General features: G+C 39.9%; 1 long non-coding RNA gene across 1 annotated transcript; it reads left to right on the plus strand.

Annotated features, from left to right (window-relative positions):
- Positions 1–23: 23 nt before the first annotated feature.
- LOC135204822 (uncharacterized) lies at positions 24–10,402 on the plus strand. Its single transcript, XR_010312348.1, has 3 exons — positions 24–372; positions 4,175–4,310; positions 6,485–10,402. It is a non-coding gene; the product is annotated as an uncharacterized LOC135204822 (long non-coding RNA).
- The last annotated feature ends 6,425 nt before the right edge of the window (positions 10,403–16,827 follow it).

Below are 16,827 nucleotides of genomic sequence, written 5' to 3' on the forward strand. Positions count from 1 at the left end.
CATCGCCTGGCGGCAACTGCAGAGGGTTGAGCCGTCCCGCTAGTATTGTGTGGCCACCCGCATAAGATACCTATGATTCAAACTGCCGCGAGAACCTCTTCCCTCCAACCTCCACGCTCGCCGCGTTTGGTGTGGCCTCACCTTAAGAGGGCTAGTAATCGTCACCGGAGATATATCTTCCACCAGAGGCACTGGGGAGGGAGAAGAGGTTGGGAGACCAGCAGTCCCCTCGGAACGGTCTACAGGAGACGGGGCACTTCCGTGTTGCTGGGAGGCGAGAAAAAACTGGATGCCGCATTCGTAGGAGTCTGGTGGCTATCTGTGCGATTGTCTATCGATCCCTGCACTCCTTTGATCGCATCCCAGATCCGTGTGAGATTATTTGTTTCCACTGTTTTAAGACTGTTTAGGGATTCCTGCAGTCCTTTGATCACATCCCAGATTCTTGATAATTTATCATTTGTCTCCTCAATTTTTTCCGAGTTTTTTCCAATTATTTCTGAGAGAGATTTTGCTGTTTGGAAGGCATTTTCTGCCGTGTGGTACACCGCAGGTAGGCTTAGGTCAGCAGGCCCCTTTGGAGGCAGATTGTAAGGGTCATCGGCGTAGATTTCCACCGAGCAGTCCCTTAGCCACTTAGTGATATACAATATTTTCTTGTGAGAGGATAAGTTCTTTGCGGATCGCTCCTTGAGAATGCTCTCTGGTATCAGATCTTTGCATTTCGTATATGCAACGTTGATATCCTCATCGGAGAAGGCATCACTGACAGATTGTATAGCGGACTCGACGTTGGAACAGTTCGATTGGTATTGTAAATAGTAAAGACAATTGTTCGCGAGTACGGAACTTGTGTGTAGGGAACAGGCACCGGTAGGTGCCAGGGTCACTTGCGCAACAATTGGAGGTTGGTCGGGTGACATTTTTGTGGTAAGGGAGGGGTCAAGCACTAACACATACACTGCATTCTTTTACCCATTTCCCTGGACCAATAGGCTTCGAGTAGCTGTGATTTGAAAGATTTCTAAGGCATCGATTGGAGCAGAAAGAATATTAGTATATCTGCAGTTGCACAACACTCTCCGGCTTACACGCCGGGTATGACGTGGAGACACTGTTAACACATTGTTTACTATAGGAGGTATAATCACCAAGGGCGAAAAACCCTTCTTTTCTGTGAAGAAACGCGAGAGAGACCCCCAACACGTCTGCCCCCACACACCATTTTTGTTTGTTAATAAATTATTATTAGGGTGGGAAACAATGTTTTTATAAACTTCTTTTTGGGAGAGTCTAGATACTACCTAGTAGTAGTAGTAGTAGTAGTAGAAGGCTTAGGCCATCTTTGTCATGTAAATTCCTTTCAAGATAAATTAGGACCAGCGAAGGAACAGTTCCAGAGGGAAGTTCGTACTTGGCTATGACTGGTCTGTTTTTAGGGCATTTTATTTGTTTTCTAGCTTAAAAACAAGCATAGCCCAGACTCTCCCCCTTGGGGTCTGCAATGCATCTGGCTACCCTATAGACAAGGTTATTGATTCTAAAATGAATGAATTTGTATTTGGTAGATCTAGGGTACCTATCCGCGGCGGCCCAGACTATGGCAGTTGCGGTTTTTCTATGCAGTTTTACCTACTGAACAAGAATTTTAAGTAATATTTATTCGGACGACTGTAATTAATCCCCAGGGATCAGTACTAAAGGTAATACTTCAGAAGCACTCCGCACTGGATATCAAAATAAATAATCACGTACATGGAAAGAGCATGTGAAAAGCAATATAAAAAGTATAGTCATTATATGAGAGATTGAATGGGGTGGAATTAAATGAGCTTGATAAGTTTTTACCTCGAATTTTTCCTAAGTCGGGAGAGGTGTTTCCTCTACGGTAATGTTTACTTTTAATGAGCCCTCTAACTTACTTTCTTACGCAAACAAAAGCAGTTCCAGTTACTCATTATTGGCTGAGAGGTGTGACATCGTTATGACATCATGGGTTTCATAACCAATTACGAACGACTTTAGTCGAAAACTAAGTTTCACTAGCATTTCAGCGGAGTAATAAAGTTACCTGTCCAGTGTCCACTGGTATCCTTGTTTGACTGAATACTCGAATAATGAAGCAAATACCGGCATTTTGTCTTCCTGTAGCTATGGCAGAGGCAGTGGCTGGCCCTTTTGGTATTAATTTTGACAGAGACCTTCGATTTCCTACCGATTGTTTGCGGTGCAATGTGGGTTATGGTGAATTTTATCATTATTTGTCTAGTGGTGGTAAAGAAGTTGTGATTGAATATGCTCAAAGACATAATTTAATTCTAAAGCAAAAAAACTGCCAGTGTTGTGGAGCTATTTGTCGGATTGAGTACAACAGGAACGCCTTTAGGTGTGATCTGCCATGGTAAGTAGCCTTACAGTAACCTCTGTGGCTAGCGTGCACAGCGCAACATTACCTCTTGCCAGTACATTCCGTGCTTGCCAAGAATCTTTAAATATGCGGATAAGGCGTGAAGCGCCGTTCTGCCACGGCCTTACTGACAGCAAACACAAATCGATCGTCGCGGATATGTAGTCGCTCCCTACTTTGTTTGTTGTTGTTTTGGTATCGCCGCCATATTGGTTTTGGTGTTCTTCCGCCGATTTCAGTCGGCAGTCAAGTCGCCGTGTTTAGTACTGGCCTTTGGGGGTTAATTACAGTCGTCCGAATAAATATTACTTTAAATTCTTGTTCAGTGGGTAAAATAACATAGGAAAACGTCAATTGCCATAGTCTAGGCCACCGCGGATTGCTTCTGTAGAAATACCTTTTAATTTTATATTTATTTAGTTCATTTATCTTCATTTTCAGCCAAATATGTTTGGCTAACCAGCTACAGAATCCCTGTACACATGGCTAGTGGTAATCGAATGGCTCACAGTGGGAAACTGAGGAGAAAAGGTCTGAAAATAGAGTAACCTAATCTTGCTGAGGGTACTAGGGTGCCAGCTTACCTAACCTTGTTAAGGGTAGGTACCGGTGCCCCTCCTTACCTAACTTCGCTAAGGTTACCAGGGCGCCACCTTACTTAACTTTGTTAAGGGTACCAGGGTCCTACATAACCTAACCCTTAGGGTTACAGCTCTGCACCAGGATTCACTGTCGTTAGACTTTATTGTGATGCGTTAGCCTAGCCCCAACTGAGAAACTGGTTTGTTTTATTTATTTATTTTTTTCATGGAGGGAAGAGTGGTGTATAACCTCATGTAGGATGCCAGGTTTCTACCTTAGCTAGCCTAGCTTTTAGAGATGTGGCTTTATAATGAAATTCCCCTGTTGTTAGGTTTGGTCATTGTAATGGGTTAGCCTAGCCAGGCATTTATGTATTGAACTATTAAGGAAAACCTCAGAATAGTGGGTAGGCTATATAGACTTGTTTCTTAGCTTCGGAGGGAGATAGCAGGCTAACAACTGTGTGCAACCTTGACTGAAGTCTAAACTGCCTCTCTTGTAGCCAAATGCTGAATTCTGTAGGAGGCTACAAGAGTTCTTGGTCCTCTACGGATTATCAGTGCCAAAAAACATAGCCTTCCAGGCTTTATTTGGTGTATACTTAGGAACAAATGCCATATTTGTAAAATAGGCCTGACTGTGTTTTTCTGCGGTATACAAACCAGAGCCTCCTATCATACTTCAACTGCAATACCCCACATAGGCCTGAAGCCGGATGAATAATTGCTGGCTTATGGCAGCTGAAATTTGGTTGACAATTAACCGCATCGTTATCAGGTTTCAACATGTTACCAGCTCATGCTGATGATTACTCCTATACATTAAAGGCTCTACTATGTATACCTAGGTTTAATACAAATTACTTTTAGAATTTTTATATATTTCTGTAGGAGCCAACATTTTATATGTGGCAAAGAGGCTATGATTGTGATTCTGTTAGTTGTTACATTGAAATGAAGAGTACAGTAATTACACTGAAGCTGGTAGTGGTAGAGTCATGCTCAACTGATATACCCAGATTGTTTTGGACTAAAAAACCTAACTTCATTACACTTTTACAATTCTTGTATTCTCATCATTACTATTTGGGCCGAATATGCGTCACATAGTATCTTTGAAAACAGGATAGTTCGTAGACACAGTAGATAAATACTGAACAGGATATTAAATAGTGAATCTTTTCAGGCCTGTAATGGACCGTACACACATTTTGTATGCCCCTCGGCAAATTCTGAAGAGACTGGACGCAGGAGTTTCATGTGGAATAAACAACGTGGGAACTCTCTGTGTACTCTGAGGAGATGGCCAATGTGCAGAACAGGTAAACCATGTTATTTAATCTGTAAACAGATACAGGTCCATATGTAAAGGGTAGTTAAATATGCAAAGTTTGTATAGGTACAGCTGTTGCTCCGAGACCAGGGTAAGGTACTCTGGGGAAGGAAGTTATTCCCACTCTGGTCTTATGCTCAGGTGAGAGATGTTTAGTCCCCATTGATCTTCAGTGCCACATGCAGAATCACAGTAGTGATATTAGGGAACCCATCAATTTGAATAAGTAGGTATTTCTCTTTGTAGGAATACAGAACCATAAACTTTTATGTCCACTTGGTTAATTGGTGGTAACCAGGTGAGGAGTTAGGTACTGCTCACTCATCTGTCAGTAACTCACCACTTTTTCCTTAGCTGTTGTAGAGTCAAGACGTCTTTGGCTTTTCTGTGTGCTCATGGTTCTTGGCGAGTTGGGATGCATTGATAGTATAATATCCGTTAGGGATGTTAGGGATACTAGAACATTTCTGTTTCACTGTAGTAGTATCTTTGTGGATGAGCCCAAGCTCAAAGAGTGGCATATCTGTAGACTGCAGTACCTATTCTCCAAAGTTGCATAAAAACTTCTTTTTGAGCCACTTTAAATGTGGAATATAGAGGATTGTTAGCTGATAGTCAATATGCATATAGGAAGCAGCTGTGATGCTCTTTTAGACTTGCCATTTGCCAGGGAACCTTGATAAGGGTTTTGAGAGCAGAGTAATTCAGATAGAATTTAGTGCTGCTTTTGATGGATTCAGATTCTTGGCGTGGATGGATATGTTTTAGGATTACTTCCAAGGATTCCTTACAGCTAGGCAGCAGCAGGTTGCTGTGGATGCGGGATCATCAGTGAAAACCAAGACCTATTATTGTGTCTGGAGTTCCTCAGGACAGTGTTCTTGGTCCACTGTTATTTTTAGTGTATACAGGTGACATGGTTGTTGGCCTGGAAAAAAAGATTATTCAGTATGCAAATGATTCAACACTTACGGGTGTAGTCAAGTATCCACTTTTGAGAAACGGAGCCCCCCTCAGCGTCAATTGGGTCCGGACCGGATCAGGGAATGGTGTAGTCAGTGGGGTATGAGGCTGAAATCCACTCCCCTTCAGATGGATGGAACTTTGCTGAATGAGTGCGAAGCTTTTAACTATTCTAGGTGTAATCTTTGACTCGCATCTAACCTTTGAGAAACGCCTAATGAAAGTTTCAGCAAATGCTACTTGAAAGTTAGGCATTGTTCGTAGGGCCTCGTGTTTATAAGTGATAAAATCAACGCAACCTGTTTTAGGTAATTTGTACTCTCTTTACTAGACTCGTGTTCTCCGTGTGGATGTCTGCTTCTGCTAGAGATTTATCGCTTTTTAGATAGAGTGGTTCGTGGCGGTAGGTCTCTGTCTCCTAATGGCAGCGGTTATGACATGGACCGTCGGAGGATGGTCTCTCGTCTGTCGTTCTTTCACGAGTTGTATTTCAGCAGAGATCTTTCACATTCAAGGTTGATCCCTGATCCCCTTTATCTGCTGAGAGCAACCAGATGCGCCGAACAGCAGCACCATTATGCAGTATATGTGCCTCTCTATTGAACTTCTCAGTTCGCGAGGTCCTTGAATAAGGTGTGCAATTGAAAGGTCAGAAGTTCTAGCGAAGATTCAATACATTACTAGCCTAACATTATTCTCCTTGCATTTTCATACTTTATCTATTTGTTAATTTATTAATTTTTTTTTTTAAATAAGCGGTATCTCTTCTTTCTGTATTTCCCTTCACTCCCCTCTTACTTCTTCCTAATGCACACCTTAATATTCTTTGGAAGCTTGTATTTCAAGTCAGTGGCCCCTTTGGTGGGCTTGTTCCATATGAGTGGGTTTCATCCTCTGAATGATAATACAACTAACAGCAAATTAATAATAATGATAATTAGCAGCGACCTATTTTCATGTGATGCTTACATGAAGCTTTGTATTTACCATGCCATGGAATCTTCATGTTGTATATTAACCTGTGTTTACAATATGTATTTTAGTGTGATGAGTTGAGGAACAAAGTATATAAGTTAGTTAACTTCTCTGGAGTACATTTTGTGAGTTTTTTTTTTTTATAGTTCTGTTAACATAGATTTTTAAGAGAAATGCTTCAGATTACAATGTCGCGATATTAATTTTCCATTTCTTTCATTACAGGTTAATCTAGGTGAGCCAAGAAATGACTTGTATGGCAATGAAGATGCCAAGAGATGAAGAAGAATTGCCCCTTTTCGGACATTGCTGATGAAGACGAATCACTGCGCATTTGGATGCTCGCATATTTATGTCATTAGTGTTTAAGTTGTAAAAGTTTCTCAACGTAAAAGTTATGTAAACTCATGGTTGGTTGTTGATATAGCAAGTTCTGTACAGGCCCACTAGGTTGTATGGCTAGAAAGTCTTATGGCTCACCCGAAGGATCTTACAGAAGTTGAATACGAGAAATTGGATCTAAGGGGATTACTTCCTATTAAAAGAGAAAACCAGTTTGTTCGTCCTTCTCCACGGTTTAGAATTGTCCCACTACCACCCAAGTCAAGAACAGTTGAAGTGACTGACACACTAAACTATTGGTTCATTCGTATTCATGCTTGTAAAGGTACCTCCTTAGATGAACTACTACAAAGTGTGTGAAACATCTCTGTCATCGTTCCTGTCTCTCTACCATCACCTGGCCTCAGCGGTGTGGTTGGTATGATATTAGCGTCTCACCTCGGTGGTCGCGGATTCGATTCTCGGCCATTCCATTGAGGAGTGAGAGATGTGTATTTCTGGTGATAGAAGTTCACTCTCGACATGGTTCGGAAGTCACGTAAAGCCGTTGGTCCCGTTGCTGAATAACCACTGGTTCCATGCAACGTAAATCCACCATACAAAAAACAAAAAGTCACCTGGAATCATGACCTTTCTTTACAGAATTGCTTTGCTTTTCCAAACTACTACACTCACCATCCCTTTCTTTTGATGTCTTCGCTCTAGGAAATTTAACGAATTCATGTATATTGTTAAGGTCGAGTACTTTAACGAGCTGTTAGAAGTCAGTCCATCAGGAGTACGTTTTTAGGGTCTAAGTTGTACACCTTGCTCTAGCTGTGTAGGAGTCCAGAATGGTAAGGAGTTCTTACTTCTGTGCTGCATGATTGTCAGTAATGATCAGTTGTCTGTCTCTTAGGATTAACCTTCTCCCTCTATTCCTAAACAGTTAAGATACTTGCAATCTGTTTAAGTATCCAAGTGTGAGAAGTTTGCAATTCACAGACACAGCTCTCAGTTTTCAGTCTATACTTGTCCCCTCACTTTTTTATATAACTCATTCATTTTATTCATTTTCCTTATCATAATACATGAGCTTCCCTTGTTATTCACTGGGCTTGCCAACCTTTTGGCAATGCTGACTGGTACACATTTGATTTGCAAGGAATTTTAGCTAAGGAGAGCCACCTGTAGACAAGAGAGGACCTTACCCTATAGGTGGAGGACACACTTCCTAGTAACCATCATTGTCTTAGAGATAAAATGGCTGGTTGGTTGTCTGCTCTTCAATTGAAAATAGTGCTAGTACTAAGAGGGTTGATGAATGGGAAGTATAAATCGGTAACATAAATATGTACCTTTTCTAGTTAATCCAGATATATTACATTTTGTGAAAAGTTAAAAAGTGCACGATTTGAAAAATGAGATATGTATTACATTTCAATCATTTATACTCCCAAAATGCAAATATAGTAATGCCCCATAGTTTTCAAATTTCAATCAGAGCTCATTTATAAATAAGGTTGACAAAGGCGTAGGCCTACGGAGCAAATTTAGGCTTGTATTTCTCTATTTGTTGTAAACAGAGTTAATTGTGGTTTGGGTTTATTTACAGTTTTAAGTTTTAGTCTAAGGTTTTGTTGTTTAGCTTTTCCCAATTCTTCCTAACGGCACTGGGGCCCATTTTGTACAGGTTGAAATATGTCCATAATGGGACAGCAAATGAACTCTACTTCAGTCTAGATTAAAATGTTGCTTGTCCCACAAAAAAACAAAATTGGTACAGGGATAAGATAAGAGAATTGGTGAAGTATGAAGCCTTTAAGGCTACCATAGGGAGGTTGTTAGAGATTTTATAGGCCTAAGAAGAGCTTGTTAATAGCCAAAATGCACGTTTTAAGGTTTGGCAGTATTGTATTATGTAATTATCAGTTTATCTATCAAAATGAGTGATATTTTGAACGTTTCTTGTACATGTCAAGTACATCTTGATTTTTTTTGTAATTATATGGAATTTCAATATTCGGTTTTGTCAAATAAATTTTGTGTTGGGCGTTTTGTCAAGCCTCTTTCTCTCTCTCTTTTCCATGTTGCCAAAGGTACTACATAGTTGTTGGATTACAAAAGCCTGCGATGCCCTGCGACCTGCGTAGAGTCATTGTATGACCTCATTTAGAAAACTGTCAAAATCTGGAGAATAAGAACTTTGAGGTCATCTGTCTTCCAGGCAAAGCGGCCATAGGATTGTGATCTGTTTTCCAGCCATATGGTTATAGTACTATTGCAGCTTGGTAGAAGGTTCCATGGTTGGCCATTTTGAATCTGAGATTATTTCGTCAACAAACTTTCTTGGTCATTTGTAGTGTCTATGCGTTGTAGAGAATTGAATGCCTTCGTCTACTGCAAGTGGTGTTATGTCAACCTGATCTGTTCCAGAGGTCTTTTCATTTGCTGGAAGTGCAGTACTGGAAGTGTTTTCTATGTATGTTGGTTCTGTGGTATTTATTTAATTTTGCTTTGCAGATTTTACAGTTTATGTCGTCTTTGCTGTAGTGCTCAGAACAAGAAGAAAATATCTTTTACCAAGATTTTCCTTGTATGTCAATGGTTTAGTTATTTCTGTAAGAATTGTCAGTAGATAATGAACAGCTGTATAAGGAATCAAGTTCTCGCTCCCCAATTAACTGGAACAAGCTGTGATCCCATGCTAAAATTGTTGTGGGTTCTCTCAACTAGTCCTAAGATTAAAGGACCCTTTGATTCACAGGCACCAGAACTTCCCCCAGTTCATCGTGGACTTGATCCTAGTATCCTAACTTGTTACGTCCTGTGATCTTTGTACTAAATAGATCTTAGGTGTTTGAACATCTCTTAATCTCTGATTATAGCAACAGTGTCATCCATTCCTTGATGGTTTGGTTAGCAATTTAGTGTGTGTGTCATGGAGGTAAAGTCATCGTCATCTTGTAGAATGATGGTCTCTTGTTCTCGCTTCCAAGTTGGATATTGAGACATATTGGTCTGTTTACAGAGGTGGACTTAACCAGAAATAACCTCTTGTGGAGAAGGGGCTACATTTCAGCCCCTCTTTTGTGCTATCCTCCTTCCCATAGAGCCCTTTTAGATCTATAATAGGTCTATATATGTAATCTCGGTTTGCCTTCTTTTACAGCATAGAATTCCTTGTCACATCTTGAAGGGCGGGACCTGATTTTGACCACATCTCAAGGGGTACTACCTTCCCCCGTTCATCATTGGTTACTTAAACTGCCTTTATGACCATGTCAGGAGGTCTTATGGACACCTGACATCAAGCTATCAGCTTGAAGACCTTGGCTGTGGATATAGGTCTAGTGTTTTGCTGAAAAGTGGCCTTATGTCTTGCTTGTTGTAGAGAGTTTAAAGTAAATATACGCATCTCTCTCTCTCTCTAAGACATTACATATAGCAAATAAGCTATAATAAGTCAAAGAAGATTATTAAAGGTATGCTTATGACGTCATATGAAAAGGCTCCTTACCTTTGCTAGACCTATACGTAATAAGACATTTGAATGAACGTATAATTAAGTCATTATAAAGTAACGATAATCGATTATATTAAACGTAACGTCGTTGAAAAGATACTTTTAAGGACGTAGATTGAAGTAATCCTTGATTGAAGTATAATTGATTTTCGTAACGATGTCGTCATCCTGAGTGTCTGCCATATTGTAAGTAGGTACAAAGGCTTTTCATATAACGTCATAGCTCGTTTACGTAATGGTAATAGCGTAATTAATGTATAAATAAACAGACATTTGTATGAACATTTTGAGGAAATAAAAACCATTATATAAATGGACGCTCTTTTATTTAAACAGAAAAAGACACTTTACAAAATATGGCGGTTTGTTACTCGTACATTTTTTTTTTACCCCCTTAGGCCAGCATTGCAATACCCCGAGGGAGGGAGAGAGAGTGTGTTTGTATGTGAGTGAGTGTCCCCTTAACAGAAGGTGGTATTAACCATAATCAGTCGGTTTACTAAATAGCTGAGAATCTTTATTCAAAATTGCCGCTAGCTGTTTGCTAAGCAGACAGCTTCGTGCCAAGATGGCCAAAGCTTCGTATACTTATATTTATCGTTTCCTATACATTCCTGTCTATGACGTCACTCTTGAGGGATGGTAAACTTTTTTTTTTTTTTTTTTTTTTTTTTTTTTTTTTTTTAAATGATAAAAGGGGTTGTTTTGTACACAGGGGGCCCCACCAAGTGGTGGGCGGTGGGGGATGTGGGCGTGATAAGGTATAAACTATAGACGAAGCCTTGGCCGGAATGTTAAAACTAAAATGACGTTCCCGTAAACGAGTTTAATTTATAGCCAGTATTTGTTTACTATACTAATGCTTTCTCTCGCTCTGCTTCTCTCTCTTTCGCGCTTTCTGTCCCCTCGAGTAGGTTCCTTCACGTGGTGAGGGGGTAAGGGATTCTGCCTTCAAATTTGCGAAGGCCGGATCCTGACGGAACGCCTACAAAACTTTTGGCATTAATTTGCGTGGACATTTCCACTTTCGAAAAATATCTCTGCTTGGGTGAGTCTGGGAGGGGTTCGTGGGTTTGGAGGGGGTTTGCATTCGAAGCTAATTGTGGGATTGTGGTGGTGAGTCGCCACCCAATACGGTTTGGACCCAAGAGATGGTGATGGGATTTTCCCATTGTTATCTTAAGGGCGGAACCATCTCCAGGGATCAGCCCATCGGAATCCAGGCGGGGCTGGTTTTTGGGATGGGACTCCTGGCTTTTGTCCGGAAGCCCACCAATATGTTTGGAGTGGGGAGTCTGTCCCCATTAGTGGGGGTAGAACTCCCAGCAGGCAGATTGGCTTATACTACCTGGCCACTGCAAGCATATTGGTGCTATCCCGAAGGGTAGGGTATGGGGCAGACCGTGGGGAAGCAACTTCTACGTGTGCCATTGGTGGAGAATGTCGGACCCTGTCTAGTCCGCGATACCTTGTTGGTCTTCCCAAGCAGTTGTTGTGTGTGTGTATACCCCCCCCCCCTTCCCCCCCCCCCCCCTTTTTTTTTTTCCTTCAAACTAACATGGATAATATGTCTAGTACATTATCCCCTGGATCCCCCGACTCTTTGGCACCGTTGACAACCTTAGGCTTGGATAAGGACCTCCCTTTGCCATCCCCAACCTCCTCCAATGAAAACATCAAAGATTCTTTGATTGTTACTACAAGCCCTTATGTAGTTCAGAACAGAGGAAAGAATAGCAGATTTAATAATAGAAATAAGAATGCTAATCCTGATATTGGAATTTTACTTGGATCTCAAGAACCTGAGACTTATAATAAATACCTTTCTCTTGATCTCGACAAAAGCATAAAAGAACTGAACATATTTGATGTCCATAGAGATATTGTAAAATGCATTGGCAGAGAACCAAAGATAGCCTCTCAAGTGAAGGAAGCTTGCTTGTGGAAGTTTCAATCACCAGATGAAAGTAGAAAATTACTGTCTATTAGTGCTGTAGAAGGAAGCACAGCAAAATGCACTCCTCACAAAACAATGATCAGTCTAAAGGAGTAGTGTATAGTACTGAACTCCTACATTATTCTGAGGACACTCTCCGGAAAGAATTTGCTGATCAAAAGGTGGTAGATGTGAGACGAATCAAGAAAAAAGTATTGGGAATATTACATCCAACACCTACTCTGATACTCACCTTTGATTGTTTGAGACTCCCTAAATTTCTGAAAGCTGCATGGCTTCACCTGCCAGTTAGACAGTATATTCCCGCTCCCAGAAGATATTTCCATTGCCAAATGTTTGGCCATTTGATAACAACATGTAGGAAAAAGAAAGGAATGAACCAGCCATATGCTTTAACTGTGGAAGAAAAAGAGCATGGGAATTGTGAACTTACTCCATGCTGCCCTAATTGTGGGGGAGACCATAATGCAGCACATAAATCATGTATCAAGTATCTCATTGAAAAGAAACACTTTGTATCAAGACTCAAGAGCGCATTACCTTTAAAGAAGCAAGACAAAAGACTTTGCAGAAATTCACACCCAGAAGTCATTGTAGATGCAGTAAAAGGAAATGAGGAAAGACAAAAGAAATTGAATCTTAAAAAGTGTAATGAAGATAAAGAAGAAAAAATGGATGCTGGGAAAATTGTCAACAAGAGGACTTTAAGTGAAGAGTCTGTAACAATGCCTGAATCAAAAGTCAAGCACCTTGAGAAAGGAGATACATCCGTAGAAAAAGTTGATTCAAAACAAAAAATGAGTAAACCTTCACCATCCTGTGGTTCAGCTGACCCTCATAGAACATCGGAATTAATGGAAAATAATGAGTCGTATCCCACTATCTTATCATACAAAACAGCAGCAACAAATGTAGAACCTAAGGCAAACAAAATGTTTAACTCAGTTCAGCTTGGTTTAGACAATAAAATTAGACTAGCTGAAAATGATAACCAGATACTGCAAGGGTCGAAGATAATACTAAAGATACTGCTGTTTTCAAATACCATCATAAGTGATCACTTGGTACATTCAAATGACCCTCTAAGTACTCCTTCGACATCTGGAACTGTACCAAAAGTCCGTCACAAAACTCAGATGTCATCTTCGAAGAAAAAACCTAATAAAACGATCTTGGACAGGGGATCATCCTCTAGAAAATAGGTACTTTCTCTGCTATACTACAATGGAACTGCCAGGGACTTCGCGCCAAATATGAAGAGCTACTATGTTTGATTAATACTTATAATCCAGTATGCTTAGTCACTACAAGAGACTATGCTAAGCAACAACAAAATGCTTTACTCCTAAAGAGTGCATTCCAAACTCCATTCCACCCTAATATACAGGGAAATTCGGGTGGAAGTGCTCTTCTTGTAAGACGAGATATTGCTCACTCAAAAATACAGTTGCAAACTCAATTACAAGCTGTAGCTGTCAAAATTCACTTAAAAAAGACTTACACAATTTGTTCATTGTATCTCCCTCCTAATAACCCAATACTTGAACGACAGTTAACACACGTTTTATGAACAGCTACCCCGACCATTTCTGATATTGGGAGACTTTAATGGTCGACATGAACTTTGGGGTGACATTTTAACAAATCAAAGAGGAAACCTTATCTTATCATCAATAGAAAATTCAGATATGACCCTTTTGAATACTGAAAACCCACCCATTTTCACATTCAGACTGGTGCATTTTCATGTATTGACTTATCTATCACCAGTTCTGATACATTCATTGACTTCAACTGGGAGGTATTGGAAGATCTATACGCAGTGATCATTTTCCAATTGTCATCAGAACTGAGAAATATGAGCCAGGATACAGAATGCCTAGGTGGTGTACCAATAAAGCAAATTGGCCCCTTTTCGAGGAACTCAGTTATACTGAACTAGAAGCAAAAAGATATGCCAACAATAGGAGAAGCAGTGTTCTATTTACAATGATTTTTACGTTTGCAGCAGAAAGGCAATCCCAAAAACCATGGGAAAATTGCATCGGAAGCCTGTTCCATGGTGGAATGTTCAATGCAAAATAAGACATAAAAGCCATGAGAGCAGCTTATACTAGGTACAGAAGACATCGCTGTGAATGCTACTTGATCTCCTTTAAAAAGGCTCGAGCCAAATTCAGATGGCAAATAAAGCATGCGAGACGAGAATCATGGGCACTTTTATATCAACAATTACCTGGAAAACACCTATGACCAAGATCTGGACAGTTATTAAGAAAATAGCAGGAAAGTACAATCCTAGTCCCCTTCCAGTTTTAAGTCAACGGTGACTTTATAACAGACTCAAAGGCTGTAAGCAATGTTTTTGCAGAACATTTTGCAATGATATCAAGTAGGGATGAAAATTCTCCATTCTACAGGGAGAGAGTGTTAGCAGAGTCTGAAACACTTGATTTTTACCTCTTTTAAATCTGAATCATATAATATGCCTTTTACCATGGAGGAATTTTTATTTGCTCTTGGTAACAGTAAAAACACTGCACCTGGACTGATGAAATAAATTTTATATGAAATGATCAAGAATACTTCAAAGGAAACAAAATTTTTTATTTTAAGTATTATTAATAGAATTTTTAAGGAGAGTGGTTACCCTAGTGTTTGGGAAATAGCAACAGTTTTACCCTTTGTCAAGCCAGGGAAAAGATTCATCTGTCCCTACAAGCTATAGACCCAATAGCTTTAACTTCCTGTTTTTGTAAACTTATGGAAAAAATGGTAAATTTTAGGTGGTATGTTTTTAGAACCAAAGAAGATTATATCATCATCTCAGTGTGGCTTTCGCCGTATGCATTCTTGCACAGATGTATTTGATACGTTTGGAGAATGCAATTTGTCAGGCATTTGCTTCCAAGCAGCATTATGTGGCGGTTTTCTTTGACCTAGAAAAGCTTATGATACTACCTGGAGGCATGGAAATTATGAAAGTCTTGCATGAAATGGTCTGCGTGGAGAACTACCACTTTTTATTAAAGTCTTTTAAAAAACCGTTATTTTAAAGTGAGAGTAGGTAGTACTCTGTCTAATTTGAAAGAACAAGAGGAAGGAGTACCACAGGGAAGTGTGGTTAAGTGTCACTGTTTGCCTTAGCCATAAAGGGGATAGCCTCAAAAATTCCAAAAGATGTAATGTCAACAATGTTCGTTGATGATTTATCTATTTCGTGTGCTGCATCTAAAATGTCTGTTGCAGAGCGAAAACTCCAGTTGGTAATAAATAAAGTTAACAGTTGGGCAGCTTAGCATGGCTTTAAATTTCCTCTGCCAAAACAGTTGTTATGCATTTTTGCCGTATCAGAGGGGTTCATCCAGACCCAGATCTGTTTTTAAAATGGACAGGAAACAAAGTTTTTTAGGCCTCATCTTTGACAGCAGGTTTGACATGGGAAGCTCATCTCAGGAGCCTCAAAGTCAAATGCATGAAGGCCTTAGATGTTTAAAAGTCTTAGGTCATACAAATTGGGGGGCTGATAGAAAGCACTTGTTACATGTTTATAAAGCAATAGTTGCTTCAAAATTGGCATATGGGTCAGAAATCTACTCATCAGCTACGACAAGGAGATTAGATACTTTGAATGCAGTTCATCATGGGGAATTAGAATTGCAACAGGAGCCTTTAGATCCTCTCCAATATCTAGTTTATTAGTGGGATGCAGGTGAACTGCCCTTAGATTTGATAAGAAAATTTACCCTGTTGAAATATTGGTACCGCATACAGAGAACTCCTGAGTCCTTAGCGTACAATACTGTTTTTAAAGGCAATTTTTGTATTTATGAAAAATATGCTTCATATCCAAAGCCTTTTGGATACAGGGTAAAATATGCATTAGAGGAGCTCAATGTAATAAAAGGAAAAGTAATTCCAGCAAAATTTTCAAGATTCCCTCCATGGAAGTTGCCCTCTGTGAAATATTGTAAATGGTTTTCTGGTTGCAAGGCAGACTGTTCAGGTGATATTCTTAAGCAGAAATTCCTTTGCCATGCTGAAAAACATGATAACTCAAGGCAATTCTTTACCGATGGCTCCAAATCCAGTGCAGGCGTTGGGTTTGGAGTGGTATACCCTGACAGTAGTGTTAGTGGTGCATTACCAAGTTGTGCTTCTATTTTTACTGCTGAACTTTTTAGCATTTTAACAGCCCTAAAGAAAATTGTAACTTTAGAAGGAGATAATTTTACCATTTTTAGTGATTCCAAGAGTGTTCCTTGGAAGCTTTGGCATCTTTAATCCAGTACAACCCTGTGGTACTGGAAATAACAGAGTGGTTGTTTTTATTAAAACAAAACAGAAGGCAGTTAACCTCTGCTGGGTTCCTTTCACATGTTGGTATTGTTGGAAATGAACGAGCTGATGAATTGGCTAAGTTAGGTACATCAAAAAATCCAAAAGTATAGCAATTCCCTGTTCAGACTACATTCCTGAAATTAAAAAAGACTGTAGAAATCAGTTTGGCAATTCTATTGGACAATAGAGAGTAATAATAAAATGAGAGAACTCACTGATGTAATCAACCCCTGGCTTTATAGGTTAGAAGACCTTCGGAAAGAGACTGCATTATGTAGGTTACGGATCGGCCACACACGGATTACTCAGGGTGGTTTTAATGAACAAATGACCCTGAACCATTTTGTGAGGATTGTCTTGTTTCCCCTCACAGTAAAACATTTAATAGTAGAATGCCCCAGCTTAAGATCAGCAAGGAACCGT

Source organism: Macrobrachium nipponense, chromosome 47 (genome assembly GCF_015104395.2).
Source record: "Macrobrachium nipponense isolate FS-2020 chromosome 47, ASM1510439v2, whole genome shotgun sequence".
NCBI lineage: Eukaryota > Metazoa > Arthropoda > Malacostraca > Decapoda > Palaemonidae > Macrobrachium > Macrobrachium nipponense.